This window comes from Mesoplodon bidens (assembly GCF_964165515.1).
Source record: "Mesoplodon bidens genome assembly, chromosome: 4".
NCBI classification, from domain to species: domain Eukaryota; kingdom Metazoa; phylum Chordata; class Mammalia; order Artiodactyla; family Ziphiidae; genus Mesoplodon; species Mesoplodon bidens.
This window is the reverse complement of record NC_138160.1, coordinates 175,170,345-175,189,313: the sequence shown is the minus strand read 5'-3', so window position 1 is coordinate 175,189,313 and position 18,969 is coordinate 175,170,345.

The window sequence follows — 18,969 nt, the reverse complement described above, 5'->3', positions numbered from 1 at the left end:
GGGAAGAGGAGGAACAAATGACAGCCAAGCTGTAGGCATTTGGACGGGCACATGTCACTCTATTTTCCTGGCAGGAAGAAGAATTAACCAAAATCTCAGCCTGCCTCCCCCAAAACCAGGATAGGGCCTGAAGCAATCCTGCGGTTTTGCGGCCAGCACAGAAAAATATGTGCTGACAAATGGAGCTCATGGGAACAACTATTCAGAAACTTGCAGAGTTATACACGACAACTATCATCCAAAAATCTGTTGAGGGAAGGCAAACAGGAGGACATGAAAGCAAGGCAGAATTCCAGGAAACAGGCTTCAAGAGGTAGATTGGAATAACCTTTAAAGCACATGAAAATCGGCAGAACTTCCCCAATGATGCACTTGGCCAAAGAGGGCATTAGCGTGCTTTCCAGGACATATTGAGGAAAAAACGCATACACGCTTTGTGGCCAACCAAGCAAGTGGGAAAAGCAAATATGCACTAAAAAGAAGTCTCACTTCCCACCGGTCACTAGGGATATCCGAAAATATTGTACAAACCAGAAAAGAAGGTCAGGCCGTGGAGAAAAGGGAGCATTCTTACGTAGATGGTAGGGAGGAAAATTGCCAGCACACACTCCAGAGAACTGCCTGGTGTTTCCCAAAAACAACTAAACAACTCAGCTACAGAGCTCAGGGCACTTTCACTCATGGAAGTATACATTGGGAAACCTGTAAATCAAAGACACACAGCCACCCCAAATTTAACGGCTGCACTGTTTACAAGCACCTCGACCTCAGAACACCTCAAATATTGCAGGAAAGACAAAAATGGATAAAGAAGTTGTGGTACTTTCGTACCATGGAATATCCCTCAGCCATGAAATCAATGTCATAAGGCCAGTAGCAGCATAATGGGTGGATATAGGTATGATGATTCTAAGTGAAATAAGTCACACAGAAAAAGAAACTTATCCTAAGATATCACTTATGAAGGGAATGTAAAAAGGCTACACATGAACTAAAGTAGAAATCAGAACAGAGTCTCACATTTAGAAAACACTCCTATGCCTGCTCAAGGGGAAAGGTGAGGTGGGTTGATGCATAGAATCAGAGTTTGATATTAGCACAGGTACCTTTTCATAAACCAACTATGTAATAGACAAGACCTACGCCTTGCTCAGTGAACTGGACTCAGCACCCCCTATCCCGCGCAGAGGAATATATCTGACTAGTAAGAATCTTAAAACCTATGTACTGATATGTCTCCGTAAGGGATTCAAGTGTGCCTAGAGCCGCATAAACATGGCAGTGAAAATCAGCTCAAGCCCATTATAAAAAGAAATTTCAAGAACAAAACACAAAAACAGCGAAATTCTTACACAATTCGTTCAGGGGCTCTGATGCAACCTGGATTGACCCCATCTACACCCACACCTGAATGAGACAAAAGGCTGGGCATTTGGGGCTCAGAGGATTGGTGAGGCTGGGTGAGCAAATGTACACCTTTAAAGCAATAATGCGTGCCACCCATGCCATGGGTCCCTACTCTCCAGGTTTAAGGGAATATTAGTAAAATTAAAACATTCATTCGAAACCCACAGGATGGGACACCATGTGATCGGGAAAGATTTCTAAAACGCTCTTCAATTTTCCTCTCCTGGTACTCTGGTTCGACATTCCAGACACTTTACTCACAATCTCCCAACTTGAGGAGTCAGTGCCTTTAACCTCCTGTTTCTCACAGTTTGCAACTTGTGTGCAGGATGAAAGGGAAGAGGAGGAACCAATGAGAGCCAAGCTGTAGGCATTTGGACGGCACATGTCACTCTATTTTCCTGCCAGGGAGAAGAAATAACCAAAGTCTCAGCCTGCCTCCCCCAAAACCAGGATAGGGCCTGAAGCAATCCTGCGGTTTTGCGGCCAGCTCACAAAAATGTGTGTTGACAAATGGAGCTCATGGGCACAACAATTCAGAAACTTGCAGAGTTATAAAGGACAACTATCATCCAAAAATCTGTTGAGGGAAGGTAACCAGGAGGACTTGAAAGCCAGACGGTATTCCAGGAAACAGGCTTCAAGAGGTAGATTGGAATCGCCTTTAAAGCACATGAAAATCGGCAGAACTTCCACAATGATGCACTTGGCCAAAGAGGGCGTATGCGTGTTTTCCAGAACATATTGAGGAAAAAACGCATACACGCTTTGTGGCCAACCAAGCAAGTGGGAAATGCAAATACGCACTAAAAAGAAGTCTCACTTCCCACCAGTCAAAAGGGACATCCGAAAAAATTGTACAAACCAGAAAAGCAGGTCAGGCCGTGGAGAAAAGGGAGCGTTCTTACGAAGATGGTAGGAAGGAAAATTGCCAGCAGACACTCACTCCAGAGAACTGCCTGGTGTTTCCCAAAAACAACTAAGCAACTCAGCTACAGAGCCTAGGGCACTTTCACTCATGGATGTATACGTTGGAAAACCTGAAAATCAAAGACACACAGCCACCCCAAATTTAACGGCTGCACTGTTTACAAGCACCTCGACCTCAGAACACCTCAAATATTGCAGGAAAGACAAAAATGGATAAAGAAGTTGTGGTACTTTCGTACCATGGAATATCCCTCAGCCATGAAATCAATGTCATAAGGCCAGTAGCAGCATAACGGGTGGATATAGGTACGATGATTCTAAGTGAAATAAGTCACACAGAAAAAGAAACTTATCCTAAGATATCACTTATGAAGGGAATGTAAAAAGGCTACACATGAACTAAAGTAGAAAACAAAACAGAGTCTCACATTTAGAAAACACTCCTATGCCTGCTTAAGGGGAAGGGTGAGGTGGGGTGATGCATAAAACCAGAGTTTGATATTAGCACAGGTACCGTTCCATAAACCAAATATGTAATAGACAAGACCTACACTTTGCTCAGTGAAATGAACTCAACACCCCCTATCCCGCGCAGAGGAATATATCTGACTAGTAAGAATCTTAAAACCTATGTACTGATATGTCTCCGTAAGGAAATCAAGTGTACCGAGAGCGGCATAAACACGGCAGTGAAAATCATCTCAAACCCTGTATATAAATAAATTTCAGAAACAAAACACAAAAACAGCGAAATTCTTACACAATTCGTTCAGGGGCTCTGATGCAACCTGGATTGACCCCTTCCACACCCACACCTGGAAAAGACAAAAGGCTGGACACTTGGGGCTGAGAGGATTGGTGAGGTTGGGTGAGCAAATGTACACCTTTAAAGCAATAATGCGTGCCACCCATTCCATGGGTCCCAAATCTCCAGGTTTAAGAGAATTTTAGTAGAATTAAAACATGCATTCGAAACCCACAGGATGGGACACCGTGTGATCGGGAAACATTTCTAAAATGCTCCTACATTTTCCTCTCCTGGTGCTCGGGTTCGACATTCCAGTTGCTTTCCTCTTAATCTCCCAACTTGTGGAGTCAGTGCCGTTAAACTCCTGTTTCGAAAAGTTTGCAAATTTGGCGGAGGATGAAAGGGAAGTGGGTTAACCAATGAGAGCCAAGCTGTAGGCATTTGGACGGGCACAAGTCACTCTAATTTCCCATCAGGAAGAGCAATTATCCAAAGTCTCAGCCTGCAGCCTGGGAACCAGAATAGGGCCTGAAGCCATCCTGCGGTTTTTCGGCCTGCTCACAAAAATGTGTGTTGACAAATGGAGCTCAGGGAGCACAACAATTCAGAAACTTGCAGAATTATAAAGGGCAACTATCATCCAAATATCTGTTGAGGGAAGGCAACCAAGAAGACATGAAAGCCATGCAGAATTCCAGGAAACAGACTTCAAGAGGTAGATTGGAATCGCCTTTAAAGCACATGAAAATCGGGAGAACTGCCACAATCATGCACTTGGACAAAGAGGCCGTATGGGTGTTTTCCAGAACATATTGAGGAAAAAACGCATACACGCTTTGTGGCCAACTAAGCCATCGGGCAATGAAAGTACGCACTAACAAGAAGTCTCACTTCCCAACGGACAAAAGGGACATCCAAAAAAATTGTAAAAACCAGAACAGCAGGACCGGCCGTGGTGAAAAGGGAGCATTCTTACGTAGATGGTAGGGAGGAAAATTGCCAGCACCCACTCCAGAGAACTGCCTGGTGTTTCCCAAAAAAAAAAAAAAAAAACTAAACAACTCAGCTACAGAGCCTAGGGCACTTTCACTCATGGACGTATACGTTGGGAAACCTGAAAAACAAAGACACACAGCCACCCCAAATTTAAGGGCTGCACTGTTTACAAGCACCTCGAATTCAGAACACCTCAAATATCGCAGAAAAGACAAAAATGGATAAAAATGTTGTGGTATTTTCGTACGATGGAATATACCTCAGCCATGAAATCAATGTCATAAGGCCAGTAGCAACATAATGGGTGGATTTGGTATGATGATTCTAAGTCAAATAAGTCACACAGAAAAAGAAACTTATCCTAAGATATCACTTATGAAGGGAATGTAAAATCGCTACACATGAACTAAAGTAGAAAACAGAACAGAGTCTCTCACTTAGAAAACACTCCTATGCCTGCTCAAAGGGAAAGGTGAGGTGGGGTGATGCATAAAACCAGAGTTTGGTATTAGCACAGGTACCATTCCATAAACGAAATATGAAATAGACAAGACTTACGCCTTGATCACTGAACTGGACTCAACACCCCCTATTCCGCACAGAGGAATATATCTGACTAGTAAAAATCTTAAAACCTATGTACTGATATGTCTCCGTAAGGGAAACAAGTGTGCCTATAGCGGCATAAACACGGCAGTGAAAATCAGCTCAAAACCATTATAAAAATAAATTTCAAAAACAAATCACAAAAACAGTGAAATTCTTACACAATTCGTTCAGGGGCTCTGATGCAACCTGGATTGACCCCATCTACACCCACACCTGAATGAGACAAATGGCTGGACACTTGGGGCTGAGAGGATTGGTGAGGTTGGGTGAGCGAATGTACACCTTTAAGCAATGATGCGTGCCACCCATGCCATGGGGCCCTACTCTGCACGTATAAGGGAATGTCAGTACAGTTAAATCATGCATGGGAAACCCACAGGATTCGAAAACGTGTGATCGGGAAAGGTTTGTAAAACGCTCCTCAATTTTCCTCTCCTGGTGCTCGGGTTTGACATTCCAGGCGCTTTACTCTCAATCTCCCAACTTGGGGAGTCAGTGCCTTTAACCTCCTGTTTCTCACAGTTTGCAACTTGTGTGGAGGATGAAAGGGAAGAGGAGGAACAAATGACAGCCAAGCTGTAGGCATTTGGACGGGCACATGTCACTCTATTTTCCTGGCAGGAAGAAGAATTAACCAAAATCTCAGCCTGCCTCCCCCAAAACCAGGATAGGGCCTGAAGCAATCCTGCGGTTTTGCGGCCAGCACAGAAAAATATGTGCTGACAAATGGAGCTCATGGGAACAACTATTCAGAAACTTGCAGAGTTATACACGACAACTATCATCCAAAAATCTGTTGAGGGAAGGCAAACAGGAGGACATGAAAGCAAGGCAGAATTCCAGGAAACAGGCTTCAAGAGGTAGATTGGAATCGCCTTTAAAGCACATGAAAATCGGCAGAACTTCCACAATGATGCACTTGGCCAAAGAGGGCATTAGCGTGCTTTCCAGGACATATTGAGGAAAAAACGCATACACGCTTTGTGGCCAACCAAGCAAGTGGGAAAAGCAAATATGCACTAAAAAGAAGTCTCACTTCCCACCGGTCACTAGGGATATCCGAAAATATGGTACAAACCAGAAAAGAAGGTCAGGCCGTGGAGAAAAGGGAGCATTCTTACGTAGATGGTAGGGAGGAAAATTGCCAGCACACACTCCAGAGAACTGCCTGGTGTTTCCCAAAAACAACTAAACAACTCAGCTACAGAGCTTAGGGCACTTTCACTCATGGAAGTATACATTGGGAAACCTGTAAATCAAAGACACACAGCCACCCCAAATTTAACGGCTGCACTGTTTACAAGCACCTCGACCTCAGAACACCTCAAATATTGCAGGAAAGACAAAAATGGATAAAGAAGTTGTGGTACTTTCGTACCATGGAATATCCCTCAGCCATGAAATCAATGTCATAAGGCCAGTAGCAGCATAATGGGTGGATATAGGTATGATGATTCTAAGTGAAATAAGTCACACAGAAAAAGAAACTTATCCTAAGATATCACTTATGAAGGGAATGTAAAAAGGCTACACATGAACTAAAGTAGAAATCAGAACAGAGTCTCACATTTAGAAAACACTCCTATGCCTGCTCAAGGGGAAAGGTGAGGTGGGTTGATGCATAGAATCAGAGTTTGATATTAGCACAGGTACCTTTTCATAAACCAACTATGTAATAGACAAGACCTACGCCTTGCTCAGTGAACTGGACTCAGCACCCCCTATCCCGCGCAGAGGAATATATCTGACTAGTAAGAATCTTAAAACCTATGTACTGATATGTCTCCGTAAGGGATTCAAGTGTGCCTAGAGCGGCATAAACATGGCAGTGAAAATCAGCTCAAGCCCATTATGAAAAGAAATTTCAAGAACAAAACACAAAAACAGCGAAATTCTTACACAATTCGTTCAGGGGCTCTGATGCAACCTGGATTGACCCCATCTACACCCACACCTGAATGAGACAAAAGGCTGGGCATTTGGGGCTCAGAGGATTGGTGAGGCTGGGTGAGCAAATGTACACCTTTAAAGCAATAATGCGTGCCACCCATGCCATGGGTCCCTACTCTCCAGGTTTAAGGGAATATTAGTAAAATTAAAACATGCATTCGAAACCCACAGGATGGGACACCATGTGATCGGGAAAGATTTCTAAAACGCTCTTCAATTTTCCTCTCCTGGTACTCTGGTTCGACATTCCAGACACTTTACTCACAATCTCCCAACTTGAGGAGTCAGTGCCTTTAACCTCCTGTTTCTCACAGTTTGCAACTTGTGTGCAGGATGAAAGGGAAGAGGAGGAACCAATGAGAGCCAAGCTGTAGGCATTTGGACGGCACATGTCACTCTATTTTCCTGCCAGGGAGAAGAAATAACCAAAGTCTCAGCCTGCCTCCCCCAAAACCAGGATAGGGCCTGAAGCCATCCTGCGGTTTTGCGGCCAGCTCACAAAAATGTGTGTTGACAAATGGAGCTCATGGGCACAACAATTCAGAAACTTGCAGAGTTATAAAGGACAACTATCATCCAAAAATCTGTTGAGGGAAGGTAACCAGGAGGACTTGAAAGCCAGACGGTATTCCAGGAAACAGGCTTCAAGAGGTAGATTGGAATCGCCTTTAAAGCACATGAAAATCGGCAGAACTTCCACAATGATGCACTTGGCCAAAGAGGGCGTATGCGTGTTTTCCAGAACATATTGAGGAAAAAACGCATACACGCTTTGTGGCCAACCAAGCAAGTGGGAAATGCAAATACGCACTAAAAAGAAGTCTCACTTCCCACCAGTCAAAAGGGACATCCGAAAAAATTGTACAAACCAGAAAAGCAGGTCATGCCGTGGAGAAAAGGGAGCGTTCTTACGAAGATGGTAGGGAGGAAAATTGCCAGCAGACACTCACTCCAGAGAACTGCCTGGTGTTTCCCAAAAACAACTAAGCAACTCAGCTACAGAGCCTAGGGCACTTTCACTCATGGATGTATACGTTGGAAAACCTGAAAATCAAAGACACACAGCCACCCCAAATTTAACGGCTGCACTGTTTACAAGCACCTCGACCTCAGAACACCTCAAATATTGCAGGAAAGACAAAAATGGATAAAGAAGTTGTGGTACTTTCGTACCATGGAATATCCCTCAGCCATGAAATCAATGTCATAAGGCCAGTAGCAGCATAACGGGTGGATATAGGTACGATGATTCTAAGTGAAATAAGTCACACAGAAAAAGAAACTTATCCTAAGATATCACTTATGAAGGGAATGTAAAAAGGCTACACATGAACTAAAGTAGAAAACAAAACAGAGTCTCACATTTAGAAAACACTCCTATGCCTGCTTAAGGGGAAGGGTGAGGTGGGGTGATGCATAAAACCAGAGTTTGATATTAGCACAGGTACCGTTCCATAAACCAAATATGTAATAGACAAGACCTACACTTTGCTCAGTGAAATGAACTCAACACCCCCTATCCCGCGCAGAGGAATATATCTGACTAGTAAGAATCTTAAAACCTATGTACTGATATGTCTCCGTAAGGAAATCAAGTGTACCGAGAGCGGCATAAACACGGCAGTGAAAATCATCTCAAACCCTGTATATAAATAAATTTCAGAAACAAAACACAAAAACAGCGAAATTCTTACACAATTCGTTCAGGGGCTCTGATGCAACCTGGATTGACCCCTTCCACACCCACACCTGGAAAAGACAAAAGGCTGGACACTTGGGGCTGAGAGGATTGGTGAGGTTGGGTGAGCAAATGTACACCTTTAAAGCAATAATGCGTGCCACCCATTCCATGGGTCCCAAATCTCCAGGTTTAAGAGAATTTTAGTAGAATTAAAACATGCATTCGAAACCCACAGGATGGGACACCGTGTGATCGGGAAACATTTCTAAAATGCTCCTACATTTTCCTCTCCTGGTGCTCGGGTTCGACATTCCAGTTGCTTTCCTCTTAATCTCCCAACTTGTGGAGTCAGTGCCGTTAAACTCCTGTTTCGAAAAGTTTGCAAATTTGGCGGAGGATGAAAGGGAAGTGGGTTAACCAATGAGAGCCAAGCTGTAGGCATTTGGACGGGCACAAGTCACTCTAATTTCCCATCAGGAAGAGCAATTATCCAAAGTCTCAGCCTGCAGCCTGGGAACCAGAATAGGGCCTGAAGCCATCCTGCGGTTTTTCGGCCTGCTCACAAAAATGTGTGTTGACAAATGGAGCTCAGGGAGCACAACAATTCAGAAACTTGCAGAATTATAAAGGGCAACTATCATCCAAATATCTGTTGAGGGAAGGCAACCAAGAAGACATGAAAGCCATGCAGAATTCCAGGAAACAGACTTCAAGAGGTAGATTGGAATCGCCTTTAAAGCACATGAAAATCGGGAGAACTGCCACAATCATGCACTTGGACAAAGAGGCCGTATGGGTGTTTTCCAGAACATATTGAGGAAAAAACGCATACACGCTTTGTGGCCAACTAAGCCATCGGGCAATGAAAGTACGCACTAACAAGAAGTCTCACTTCCCAACGGACCAAAGGGACATCCAAAAAAATTGTAAAAACCAGAACAGCAGGACCGGCCGTGGAGAACAGGGACCCTTCTTACGCAGATGGGAGGGAGGAAAATTGCCAGCACCCACTCCAGAGAACTGCCTGGTGTTTCCCAAAAAAAAAAAAAAAAACTAAACAACTCAGCTACAGAGCCTAGGGCACTTTCACTCATGGACGTATACGTTGGGAAACCTGAAAAACAAAGACACACAGCCACCCCAAATTTAAGGGCTGCACTGTTTACAAGCACCTCGAATTCAGAACACCTCAAATATCGCAGAAAAGACAAAAATGGATAAAAATGTGGTGGTATTTTCGTACGATGGAATATACCTCAGCCATGAAATCAATGTCATAAGGCCAGTAGCAACATAATGGGTGGATTTGGTATGATGATTCTAAGTCAAATAAGTCACACAGAAAAAGAAACTTATCCTAAGATATCACTTATGAAGGGAATGTAAAATCGCTACACATGAACTAAAGTAGAAAACAGAACAGAGTCTCTCACTTAGAAAACACTCCTATGCCTGCTCAAAGGGAAAGGTGAGGTGGGGTGATGCATAAAACCAGAGTTTGGTATTAGCACAGGTACCATTCCATAAACGAAATATGAAATAGACAAGACTTACGCCTTGATCACTGAACTGGACTCAACACCCCCTATTCCGCACAGAGGAATATATCTGACTAGTAAAAATCTTAAAACCTATGTACTGATATGTCTCCGTAAGGGAAACAAGTGTGCCTATAGCGGCATAAACACGGCAGTGAAAATCAGCTCAAAACCATTATAAAAATAAATTTCAAAAACAAATCACAAAAACAGTGAAATTCTTACACAATTCGTTCAGGGGCTCTGATGCAACCTGGATTGACCCCATCTACACCCACACCTGAATGAGACAAATGGCTGGACACTTGGGGCTGAGAGGATTGGTGAGGTTGGGTGAGCGAATGTACACCTTTAAGCAATGATGCGTGCCACCCATGCCATGGGGCCCTACTCTGCACGTATAAGGGAATGTCAGTACAGTTAAATCATGCATGGGAAACCCACAGGATTCGAAAACGTGTGATCGGGAAAGGTTTGTAAAACGCTCCTCAATTTTCCTCTCCTGGTGCTCGGGTTTGACATTCCAGGCGCTTTACTCTCAATCTCCCAACTTGGGGAGTCAGTGCCTTTAACCTCCTGTTTCTCACAGTTTGCAACTTGTGTGGAGGATGAAAGGGAAGAGGAGGAACAAATGACAGCCAAGCTGTAGGCATTTGGACGGGCACATGTCACTCTATTTTCCTGGCAGGAAGAAGAATTAACCAAAATCTCAGCCTGCCTCCCCCAAAACCAGGATAGGGCCTGAAGCAATCCTGCGGTTTTGCGGCCAGCACAGAAAAATATGTGCTGACAAATGGAGCTCATGGGAACAACTATTCAGAAACTTGCAGAGTTATACACGACAACTATCATCCAAAAATCTGTTGAGGGAAGGCAAACAGGAGGACATGAAAGCAAGGCAGAATTCCAGGAAACAGGCTTCAAGAGGTAGATTGGAATCGCCTTTAAAGCACATGAAAATCGGCAGAACTTCCACAATGATGCACTTGGCCAAAGAGGGCATTAGCGTGCTTTCCAGGACATATTGAGGAAAAAACGCATACACGCTTTGTGGCCAACCAAGCAAGTGGGAAAAGCAAATATGCACTAAAAAGAAGTCTCACTTCCCACCGGTCACTAGGGATATCCGAAAATATGGTACAAACCAGAAAAGAAGGTCAGGCCGTGGAGAAAAGGGAGCATTCTTACGTAGATGGTAGGGAGGAAAATTGCCAGCACACACTCCAGAGAACTGCCTGGTGTTTCCCAAAAACAACTAAACAACTCAGCTACAGAGCTTAGGGCACTTTCACTCATGGAAGTATACATTGGGAAACCTGTAAATCAAAGACACACAGCCACCCCAAATTTAACGGCTGCACTGTTTACAAGCACCTCGACCTCAGAACACCTCAAATATTGCAGGAAAGACAAAAATGGATAAAGAAGTTGTGGTACTTTCGTACCATGGAATATCCCTCAGCCATGAAATCAATGTCATAAGGCCAGTAGCAGCATAATGGGTGGATATAGGTATGATGATTCTAAGTGAAATAAGTCACACAGAAAAAGAAACTTATCCTAAGATATCACTTATGAAGGGAATGTAAAAAGGCTACACATGAACTAAAGTAGAAATCAGAACAGAGTCTCACATTTAGAAAACACTCCTATGCCTGCTCAAGGGGAAAGGTGAGGTGGGTTGATGCATAGAATCAGAGTTTGATATTAGCACAGGTACCTTTTCATAAACCAACTATGTAATAGACAAGACCTACGCCTTGCTCAGTGAACTGGACTCAGCACCCCCTATCCCGCGCAGAGGAATATATCTGACTAGTAAGAATCTTAAAACCTATGTACTGATATGTCTCCGTAAGGGATTCAAGTGTGCCTAGAGCGGCATAAACATGGCAGTGAAAATCAGCTCAAGCCCATTATGAAAAGAAATTTCAAGAACAAAACACAAAAACAGCGAAATTCTTACACAATTCGTTCAGGGGCTCTGATGCAACCTGGATTGACCCCATCTACACCCACACCTGAATGAGACAAAAGGCTGGGCATTTGGGGCTCAGAGGATTGGTGAGGCTGGGTGAGCAAATGTACACCTTTAAAGCAATAATGCGTGCCACCCATGCCATGGGTCCCTACTCTCCAGGTTTAAGGGAATATTAGTAAAATTAAAACATGCATTCGAAACCCACAGGATGGGACACCATGTGATCGGGAAAGATTTCTAAAACGCTCTTCAATTTTCCTCTCCTGGTACTCTGGTTCGACATTCCAGACACTTTACTCACAATCTCCCAACTTGAGGAGTCAGTGCCTTTAACCTCCTGTTTCTCACAGTTTGCAACTTGTGTGCAGGATGAAAGGGAAGAGGAGGAACCAATGAGAGCCAAGCTGTAGGCATTTGGACGGCACATGTCACTCTATTTTCCTGCCAGGGAGAAGAAATAACCAAAGTCTCAGCCTGCCTCCCCCAAAACCAGGATAGGGCCTGAAGCAATCCTGCGGTTTTGCGGCCAGCTCACAAAAATGTGTGTTGACAAATGGAGCTCATGGGCACAACAATTCAGAAACTTGCAGAGTTATAAAGGACAACTATCATCCAAAAATCTGTTGAGGGAAGGTAACCAGGAGGACTTGAAAGCCAGACGGTATTCCAGGAAACAGGCTTCAAGAGGTAGATTGGAATCGCCTTTAAAGCACCTGAAAATCGGCAGAACTTCCACAATGATGCACTTGGCCAAAGAGGGCGTATGCGTGTTTTCCAGAACATATTGAGGAAAAAACGCATACACGCTTTGTGGCCAACCAAGCAAGTGGGAAATGCAAATACGCACTAAAAAGAAGTCTCACTTCCCACCAGTCAAAAGGGACATCCGAAAAAATTGTACAAACCAGAAAAGCAGGTCAGGCCGTGGAGAAAAGGGAGCGTTCTTACGAAGATGGTAGGGAGGAAAATTGCCAGCAGACACTCACTCCAGAGAACTGCCTGGTGTTTCCCAAAAACAACTAAGCAACTCAGCTACAGAGCCTAGGGCACTTTCACTCATGGATGTATACGTTGGAAAACCTGAAAATCAAAGACACACAGCCACCCCAAATTTAACGGCTGCACTGTTTACAAGCACCTCGACCTCAGAACACCTCAAATATTGCAGGAAAGACAAAAATGGATAAAGAAGTTGTGGTACTTTCGTACCATGGAATATCCCTCAGCCATGAAATCAATGTCATAAGGCCAGTAGCAGCATAACGGGTGGATATAGGTACGATGATTCTAAGTGAAATAAGTCACACAGAAAAAGAAACTTATCCTAAGATATCACTTATGAAGGGAATGTAAAAAGGCTACACATGAACTAAAGTAGAAAACAAAACAGAGTCTCACATTTAGAAAACACTCCTATGCCTGCTTAAGGGGAAGGGTGAGGTGGGGTGATGCATAAAACCAGAGTTTGATATTAGCACAGGTACCGTTCCATAAACCAAATATGTAATAGACAAGACCTACACTTTGCTCAGTGAAATGAACTCAACACCCCCTATCCCGCGCAGAGGAATATATCTGACTAGTAAGAATCTTAAAACCTATGTACTGATATGTCTCCGTAAGGAAATCAAGTGTACCGAGAGCGGCATAAACACGGCAGTGAAAATCATCTCAAACCCTGTATATAAATAAATTTCAGAAACAAAACACAAAAACAGCGAAATTCTTACACAATTCGTTCAGGGGCTCTGATGCAACCTGGATTGACCCCTTCCACACCCACACCTGGAAAAGACAAAAGGCTGGACACTTGGGGCTGAGAGGATTGGTGAGGTTGGGTGAGCAAATGTACACCTTTAAAGCAATAATGCGTGCCACCCATTCCATGGGTCCCAAATCTCCAGGTTTAAGAGAATTTTAGTAGAATTAAAACATGCATTCGAAACCCACAGGATGGGACACCGTGTGATCGGGAAACATTTCTAAAATGCTCCTACATTTTCCTCTCCTGGTGCTCGGGTTCGACATTCCAGTTGCTTTCCTCTTAATCTCCCAACTTGTGGAGTCAGTGCCGTTAAACTCCTGTTTCGAAAAGTTTGCAAATTTGGCGGAGGATGAAAGGGAAGTGGGTTAACCAATGAGAGCCAAGCTGTAGGCATTTGGACGGGCACAAGTCACTCTAATTTCCCATCAGGAAGAGCAATTATCCAAAGTCTCAGCCTGCAGCCTGGGAACCAGAATAGGGCCTGAAGCCATCCTGCGGTTTTTCGGCCTGCTCACAAAAATGTGTGTTGACAAATGGAGCTCAGGGAGCACAACAATTCAGAAACTTGCAGAATTATAAAGGGCAACTATCATCCAAATATCTGTTGAGGGAAGGCAACCAAGAAGACATGAAAGCCATGCAGAATTCCAGGAAACAGACTTCAAGAGGTAGATTGGAATCGCCTTTAAAGCACATGAAAATCGGGAGAACTGCCACAATCATGCACTTGGACAAAGAGGCCGTATGGGTGTTTTCCAGAACATATTGAGGAAGAAACGCATACACGCTTTGTGGCCAACTAAGCCATCGGGCAATGAAAGTACGCACTAACAAGAAGTCTCACTTCCCAACGGACCAAAGGGACATCCAAAAAAATTGTAAAAACCAGAACAGCAGGACCGGCCGTGGAGAACAGGGACCCTTCTTACGCAGATGGGAGGGAGGAAAATTGCCAGCACCCACTCCAGAGAACTGCCTGGTGTTTCCCAAAAAAAAAAAAAAAAACTAAACAACTCAGCTACAGAGCCTAGGGCACTTTCACTCATGGACGTATACGTTGGGAAACCTGAAAAACAAAGACACACAGCCACCCCAAATTTAAGGGCTGCACTGTTTACAAGCACCTCGAATTCAGAACACCTCAAATATCGCAGAAAAGACACAAATGGATAAAAATGTTGTGGTATTTTCGTACGATGGAATATACCTCAGCCATGAAATCAATGTCATAAGGCCAGTAGCAACATAATGGGTGGATTTGGTATGATGATTCTAAGTCAAATAAGTAACACAGAAAAGAAACTTATCCTAAGATATCACTTATGAAGGGAATGTAAAATCGCTACACATGAACTAAAGTAGAAAACAGAACAGAGTCTCTCACTTAGAAAACACTCCTATGCCTGCTCAAAGGGAAAGGTGAGGTGGGGTGATGCATAAAACCAGAGTTTGGTATTAGCACAGGTACCATTCCATAAACGAAATATGAAATAGACAAGACTTACGCCTTGATCACTGAACTGGACTCAACACCCCCTATTCCGCACAGAGGAATATATCTGACTAGTAAAAATCTTAAAACCTATGTACTGATATGTCTCCGTAAGGGAAACAAGTGTGCCTATAGCGGCATAAACACGGCAGTGAAAATCAGCTCAAAACCATTATAAAAATAAATTTCAAAAACAAATCACAAAAACAGTGAAATTCTTACACAATTCGTTCAGGGGCTCTGATGCAACCTGGATTGACCCCATCTACACCCACACCTGAATGAGACAAATGGCTGGACACTTGGGGCTGAGAGGATTGGTGAGGTTGGGTGAGCGAATGTACACCTTTAAGCAATGATGCGTGCCACCCATGCCATGGGGCCCTACTCTGCACGTATAAGGGAATGTCAGTACAGTTAAATCATGCATGGGAAACCCACAGGATTCGAAAACGTGTGATCGGGAAAGGTTTGTAAAACGCTCCTCAATTTTCCTCTCCTGGTGCTCGGGTTTGACATTCCAGGCGCTTTACTCTCAATCTCCCAACTTGGGGAGTCAGTGCCTTTAACCTCCTGTTTCTCACAGTTTGCAACTTGTGTGGAGGATGAAAGGGAAGAGGAGGAACAAATGACAGCCAAGCTGTAGGCATTTGGACGGGCACATGTCACTCTATTTTCCTGGCAGGAAGAAGAATTAACCAAAATCTCAGCCTGCCTCCCCCAAAACCAGGATAGGGCCTGAAGCAATCCTGCGGTTTTGCGGCCAGCACAGAAAAATATGTGCTGACAAATGGAGCTCATGGGAACAACTATTCAGAAACTTGCAGAGTTATACACGACAACTATCATCCAAAAATCTGTTGAGGGAAGGCAAACAGGAGGACATGAAAGCAAGGCAGAATTCCAGGAAACAGGCTTCAAGAGGTAGATTGGAATCGCCTTTAAAGCACATGAAAATCGGCAGAACTTCCACAATGATGCACTTGGCCAAAGAGGGCATTAGCGTGCTTTCCAGGACATATTGAGGAAAAAACGCATACACGCTTTGTGGCCAACCAAGCAAGTGGGAAAAGCAAATATGCACTAAAAAGAAGTCTCACTTCCCACCGGTCACTAGGGATATCCGAAAATATGGTACAAACCAGAAAAGAAGGTCAGGCCGTGGAGAAAAGGGAGCATTCTTACGTAGATGGTAGGGAGGAAAATTGCCAGCACACACTCCAGAGAACTGCCTGGTGTTTCCCAAAAACAACTAAACAACTCAGCTACAGAGCTTAGGGCACTTTCACTCATGGAAGTATACATTGGGAAACCTGTAAATCAAAGACACACAGCCACCCCAAATTTAACGGCTGCACTGTTTACAAGCACCTCGACCTCAGAACACCTCAAATATTGCAGGAAAGACAAAAATGGATAAAGAAGTTGTGGTACTTTCGTACCATGGAATATCCCTCAGCCATGAAATCAATGTCATAAGGCCAGTAGCAGCATAATGGGTGGATATAGGTATGATGATTCTAAGTGAAATAAGTCACACAGAAAAAGAAACTTATCCTAAGATATCACTTATGAAGGGAATGTAAAAAGGCTACACATGAACTAAAGTAGAAATCAGAACAGAGTCTCACATTTAGAAAACACTCCTATGCCTGCTCAAGGGGAAAGGTGAGGTGGGTTGATGCATAGAATCAGAGTTTGATATTAGCACAGGTACCTTTTCATAAACCAACTATGTAATAGACAAGACCTACGCCTTGCTCAGTGAACTGGACTCAGCACCCCCTATCCCGCGCAGAGGAATATATCTGACTAGTAAGAATCTTAAAACCTATGTACTGATATGTCTCTGTAAGGGATTCAAGTGTGCCTAGAGCGGCATAAACATGGCAGTGAAAATCAGCTCAAGCCCATTATGAAAAGAAATTTCAAGAACAAAACACAAAAACAGCGAAATTCTTACACAATTCGTTCAGGGGCTCTGATGCAACCTGGATTGACCCCATCTACACCCACACCTGAATGAGACAAAAGGCTGGGCATTTGGGGCTCAGAGGATTGGTGAGGCTGGGTGAGCAAATGTACACCTTTAAAGCAATAATGCGTGCCACCCATGCCATGGGTCCCTACTCTCCAGGTTTAAGGGAATATTAGTAAAATTAAAACATGCATTCGAAACCCACAGGATGGGACACCATGTGATCGGGAAAGATTTCTAAAACGCTCTTCAATTTTCCTCTCCTGGTACTCTGGTTCGACATTCCAGACACTTTACTCACAATCTCCCAACTTGAGGAGTCAGTGCCTTTAACCTCCTGTTTCTCACAGTTTGCAACTTGTGTGCAGGATGAAAGGGAAGAGGAGGAACCAATGAGAGCCAAGCTGTAGGCATTTGGACGGCACATGTCACTCTATTTTCCTGCCAGGGAGAAGAAATAACCAAAGTCTCAGCCTGCCTCCCCCAAAACCAGGATAGGGCCTGAAGCAATCCTGCGGTTTTGCGGCCAGCTCACAAAAATGTGTGTTGACAAATGGAGCTCATGGGCACAACAATTCAGAAACTTGCAGAGTTATAAAGGACAACTATCATCCAAAAATCTGTTGAGGGAAGGTAACCAGGAGGACTTGAAAGCCAGACGGTATTCCAGGAAACAGGCTTCAAGAGGTAGATTGGAATCGCCTTTAAAGCACATGAAAATCGGCAGAACTTCCACAATGATGCACTTGGCCAAAGAGGGCGTATGCGTGTTTTCCAGAACATATTGAGGAAAAAACGCATACACGCTTTGTGGCCAACCAAGCAAGTGGGAAATGCAAATACGCACTAAAAAGAAGTCTCACTTCCCACCAGTCAAAAGGGACATCCGAAAAAATTGTACAAACCAGAAAAGCAGGTCAGGCCGTGGAGAAAAGGGAGCGTTCTTACGAAGATGGTAGGGAGGAAAATTGCCAGCAGACACTCACTCCAGAGAACTGCCTGGTGTTTCCCAAAAACAACTAAGCAACTCAGCTACAGAGCCTAGGGCACTTTCACTCATGGATGTATACGTTGGAAAACCTGAAAATCAAAGACACACAGCCACCCCAAATTTAACGGCTGCACTGTTTACAAGCACCTCGACCTCAGAACACCTCAAATATTGCAGGAAAGACAAAAATGGATAAAGAAGTTGTGGTACTTTCGTACCATGGAATATCCCTCAGCCATGAAATCAATGTCATAAGGCCAGTAGCAGCATAACGGGTGGATATAGGTACGATGATTCTAAGTGAAATAAGTCACACAGAAAAAGAAACTTATCCTAAGATATCACTTATGAAGGGAATGTAAAAAGGCTACACATGAACTAAAGTAGAAAACAAAACAGAGTCTCACATTTAGAAAACACTCCTATGCCTGCTTAAGGGGAAGGGTGAGGTGGGGTGATGCATAAAACCAGAGTTTGATATTAGCACAGGTACCGTTCCATAAACCAAATATGTAATAGACAAGACCTACACTTTGCTCAGTGAAATGAACTCAACACCCCCTATCCCGCGCAGAGGAATATATCTGACTAGTAAGAATCTTAAAACCTATGTACTGATATGTCTCCGTAAGGAAATCAAGTGTACCGAGAGCGGCATAAACACGGCAGTGAAAATCATCTCAAACCCTGTATATAAATAAATTTCAGAAACAAAACACAAAAACAGCGAAATTCTTACACAATTCGTTCAGGGGCTCTGATGCAACCTGGATTGACCCCTTCCACACCCACACCTGGAAAAGACAAAAGGCTGGACACTTGGGGCTGAGAGGATTGGTGAGGTTGGGTGAGCAAATGTACACCTTTAAAGCAATAATGCGTGCCACCCATTCCATGGGTCCC